The sequence below is a fragment of the Belonocnema kinseyi genome, chromosome 7, assembly GCF_010883055.1.
Source record: "Belonocnema kinseyi isolate 2016_QV_RU_SX_M_011 chromosome 7, B_treatae_v1, whole genome shotgun sequence".
Classification (NCBI taxonomy): domain Eukaryota; kingdom Metazoa; phylum Arthropoda; class Insecta; order Hymenoptera; family Cynipidae; genus Belonocnema; species Belonocnema kinseyi.
The window spans coordinates 6,394,127-6,399,533 of NC_046663.1; positions in this window are offsets into that span (position 1 = coordinate 6,394,127).

The following is a 5,407-nucleotide window of genomic DNA, read 5'->3' on the forward strand; positions in this document are numbered from 1 at the left end:
CTTCTTCCTATCTCGTTAATTCAATCGCCCTCCCTATCCTCTCTTCTACCTCCATCAAACCCTTTCTCGCCAACTCCCCTCCCTTTCCCTCCCTCAACTTCGTCTCAAATTTCCATGCCCTCTTTCCCGCTCTAATACTTAACTTATCCCTTTGCGCTTCTTCTCTCATCATATATCCTGGCGTCCTACAGTCTGCTTCTAGTGTCCACCTTATACACCTTTCTGGTAAACTTGCAATATCTTTCCTTTCTTTCAATCCCCATATCTCTGCTCCATAACCTAATACCAGCCATAACAGTGTATCAAATAACAACATTCTCCTTCTCCAATTTTTTTAACCTTCTTTTCCTTATCTCTATATCTGTTTCAATACCCATGCTGCTTTTTTTATCCTTTCTGTTATATGAGCTGTATGATTTCCATTCGTTTGCAAGATATATCCCAAATATTTATACTCTTTGATTTCTTCTAACTTTATTCCTTTCCATCTCCCTGTCCATTCCTTCTTCCTCCCCCCTTCTTTTCTAAACCTCATTATCTTTGTTTTTTCTACATTTACATTCAGCTTTTTTCGATCTAAGTATTTCTTTTCCTTCCCCAACCTAACTCCTCCCCAACACTTTCTTCTCATTTCTTCTTCCAAGTCTGATATTAATAAATTAAATAAAAGTGGGCTCAGAGGACACCCTTGTCTCACACCTCTCACCAACCAGAATCTATCTCCTACTTGCACTCCTACCTTTACCCTGCTTCTTGTCTCTCTAAAAAATTCTGATACTCTCTTTATTAATACCTCTCTTATCCCCTTTTTTATCATAACTTTTTCTATTTCTCCTCGGTTTAATGAGTCACCGCCTTTATGTCCACGAACATTGCTATCATTTCCCCTTTTTCCCTTTTAATTCTCTTATCTACTAGATAGTTCAGAACATATATGTTGTCCATTAACCCTATTCGTTTTCTAAACCCTGTCTGCTTCGGTGACTTGATCTTTTTTTCTTCAACTTCTATCTTCAATCTCTCCGACAAAATAGTCACATATATTTTATACAGTGTTGGCATCAAACTTTACCCCCTATAATCTTTAACCTCCTCTCCCTATCCTTTCCTTACTATTGGTACAACTACTCCTTCTTTACATAACTCTGGCCACCCCTCTCCTCTCCGGACTCTATTACACATTATCCATGCCCATTTCTCTAGTACCTCCCCTCCATATTTCCATACGTCATCTGGATTCTCATATATACCAGGTGCCTTTCCATCCTTCATTATTCCTAAGTCCTTTACTACCTTCCATATCACTTCTTCCGTCCTAGCCTTCTCCGCCTCTTCCTCAAACATTTTATTATCTTCCTCTTTCTTTTGATAACACAACTCAGTATACTGTTTCTTTTTTTGCCTATATTCTTCCCCATTACTTTTTTCTTTTCTCCACTTTCTTAATTCCTTCATGACCTCCTTTTTTTTCTCTTTACAGTCCTCATCTCACTCACTTCTATTCCCCCCTTTACTAACTTTATTTTTGTTTGTGCACTCTAATCCTATTTTTATTTCTCCTATCATTTTTCCCATTTCCTCGTCCACATTTCCCTCTCCCATTTTTATATTTCTTATTTTTTCTCTAAACTGTTCTTTTCCTTCCCTTGACCAATCCCCTTTTCCTACACTTTTTACATTTGCTCCCCTTCTACTCATATTGCTATTGCTTTCCTGTCCCTCTAATGTCACTATTAAGGGAAAGTGATCCGAATCAATATATTCACCTACCTCTAATTTCTTAACCTTCTCTCTTACCTCATCATCCACCATCAAATAATCAATTACCGTTCTCCTTTGACTTCCTGAGCGTGTATATTCTCCTTTTTCAACCCCTTTTTATATTTCCGTTTAAGATATACTATCCCAACTCCTCCAAGCTATTGAACAACTTTTTTCCCTCCCCATTCAGAACCTTATCGTTGGATTTTCTTCCTCTCTCTTCTCCCCATTCCCTTATTCCTCTGTCTCATGTTCTCGTATTGAAATCTCCACCTATTACCATCCTTATCTCTTCTTTATTTTCTTCAATCATTTCTTTAATCTCCTCTGCTTTTGCCTGCATATCACCGTTCACATAAATCCATACTACCTTCCACTTCTCTCCTCCCATCATAGCCTGTTCTACTATTACTCCTTCTTTTTGGGCATTCCTGTCTTTCTAATCTTTCCCTGTTATACATTCATTCCTTACTCCCATCAACATTCCTCCCATTGCTCTGCCGTTTTTATTCTTCCTCTTTGCATTTTACACTTGCCATTTGTAACCTCTTGGTAACCTTCCCCTTACTCTTTTCCATCCCTTTTCATCTATCCACGTCTCCATCATTATGACTGCCTCATATTGTGTCAAATTTCTCACAAATTCCTTACCATTTCTCTCCAATTCTGCTATATTCCAGTAACAAATCTTACATTCTTCCCTACTTTCGTTTCTCATCTTTTTTCCCTTCTTACTATTTCTTATTTTTCTATCTCCCGTTTTTTCCTCTTCTAGTTTCCCTACACCTCATTTCTTACTATCTGTTCCCTTTCTTCATCCCAATCCTACCATAATCCATCTATCTGAATTCTCCCATACTTAACGTATGTTCTCTTTCCCCTTTTTCTTTCCTCTTCCGCTATTTTCCTTAATTTATACTGCATCTTCCTTTCTACTCATGTCAAATCATCCTCTATTCTCTCTGGACTACCATATAATAACCTCTTCTTTGTCATCATCTCCCTCTTATGTGCCCATTTCTTTAGTTTCACCAGTACCATTATCTCCCCTCTTTTCACCTTCCTTCCTACATTTCGCATTTCCTCTATCTCTACCTTAGCATCAATCCTTTTTAGTACTTTGTCCACGCCTTCCTTCAGCTCCTTCCCCTCTAATCTTATACCCTTTATCACTATGTTTAATTTTCTTTCTTCCCTGTCTTTCCTTTCTATTCTTCGTTCTATTTTTCTCAGCCTTTCCATCTCCTTATTCCCACTCTCGCCCCCACCGCAATCCCCGTTCGAGCTTCAAGTTTCTTCATTCTACCTCTCATATCATCTACCTTTGTACTATTAACTTCTTCCTCCTTCTCTAGTTTTTGCTCCAATGACTCCATCCTCTTTTCTGACTTTCCCCTGATTTCTTCCCATTTTTTTATTTCTTTCTTAACTTCATTCATTTCCCTCCTAATTTCCTTCTTTAATTCCTCTACCCTTTTCTCCTGATTTTCTTTATAAATCCCCATTACCTCTATTGCCACTTCTCGAATTTCCTTTAGTCTTTCTTATTTCATCGACAATTCATTTTTATCTCCGCTACCGTCAGCACCCTTACTGTTATCGCTTTTCCCTACCAAACTCTGCTTTTCCGGCGGCGATTTAAACATTTTCTGGTATTTTACACTCGCCCCGATATCTTCCTTCTCTTCACTGCTTTCCCTCTCCCCTTTCTTCCTTTTAATAAATGATTCCATTGACCCTACGCTTTTTGCTCTTAATCTTTCCTTTTCTATAGTTTTTTTATACTTCCCCCTTGCCTTCCTTTCCTTTATCTCTTCTTTCGGTGTACTGAACACTTCCTGCTCTAACTCTGTTCCTTCCGCGGAGATACTCGCTCTGCTAGCCATGAATCAAATTCAAACTTTCCCGCCTTCCATACTTCCCTGCCTCTACCGCCGCTGTCTGGTACACTTTCATGCCGGAAACGGAAGTCCGAATTTTATTACTCGGGAATTTTTAAAATCGCTATTTTTCTTTTTCGGCAATTTTGTTATTCGCGAATTTTAATATTCAGGAATTTTCCAATTCGGTATTTTCATTTCTCTGCAATTTTATTTTTCGCGAATTTTATTAATCGGGAATTTTACAGTGTCCGAAATTTTATTATGCAGGATTTTTCAGTCGCCCCTGAGGGAAAATGATTTTCAAAATAAATGAATAAAAATATTTAAAAAGTAATTGAAATTTTTATAATCAACTTTTTCCTTTAAAAAAGCTACTTCTGTTCCCATGATTAAAACAGATCCTGGCTAGATCAGCGTTTCAGGAGGAATTTGAAATCTTGTCATTAAATTATTATTATATTCTAATAAAATAAAATAAAGTTAAATAAAAATAAATTAAATTAAAAATTGAATAATTTTAATAAAAAATTTAATAATAATCAAAATAAAAAATATGTCGATTCGCATAGAATAGAATTCGAGCGTGAGAGATAAAGGTTTTTAATTTTTTTTTGAAAAACCAGATCATTTTTTTTAATATTTAAAAATTTTGAGAGCATTTCAAGGATGATTTAAAATTTGGAATTATTTTGAAAAACCGAAAACAATAGATTTATGAAGATGTAAAGAAAAATTCAGGATCTTTTTACGAATAATTAAAAATATTTCATTCGTGTTGAAGGATTTGTAGACATTTTTGATGGAAAATTGGAATTGTTTTTAAAGATGTTTAGAATTGAAGATAAACGAACTAAAGACTAAAAAATTATTTTTCTTACAAAAAGTATTTCGTATCCATTGGTAAATTGGCTTACAAAAATTATTTCCTATTTATTGATTAATTATCTCTAAATTTTATGAATAAAAAAATCTTCGTAAATATTATCAGACTTTGAATATGAAAATTTACAATTTTATCACGAATAGTTCACTGAATTAAAAACAATTAAAAAATGTTATCAAAATACATTGAGTTTCTCAAATTTAGTGTAAAATAAGAAAAAAAATTTTATTGAAAAAAAAGCTGATGAAATTACTACCAAAATTTAAGATAAATTTATCTGAATTTCGTGTAAAGCAAAAAGGAATATAAGGAAGGCAACAGTTTAAAAATAAAATAAAAAAATATGTTAAATTAAAAGTCTGATTCTAGGTATGGGCTTTTTTGCAATAAGAATTTGTATATGTTAATTTACTTTTCCTTTAAATTTATTTGAATTTTTAATATCAGCAACAAACAGACAAATACTAAACAATACAAAAACAATCTTTTTATAACAATTACCACGCATATTAAAAAAAAAACTTGCATTGAGACATTTTTTGAAATTACTGTTTTTTTGCATTTGAAGGATAATTAATTAATTAATTAACCAATAATTCAATAGTACAATTGAAAACTCTATAGGAACAGAAAATGCACAAAATATTAAATTAAAGAAGTTAAAAAATTGCTGACAATTTTTAATTCTAGATTAATAAAATACCTTGCAGTTTATGATATTATTGAATTTAAAAATTCCAGAAATGAATTATCACAGGGCCAATTACAAATATCCCATTTCTAAGCAATTAAAAAATGTTTAAATAATAAAACAAAAAAAAGGACTAAGGGAAATTAATTTTCAACCTGGTAGTTACATTCATATGAATAGCGAATTTAT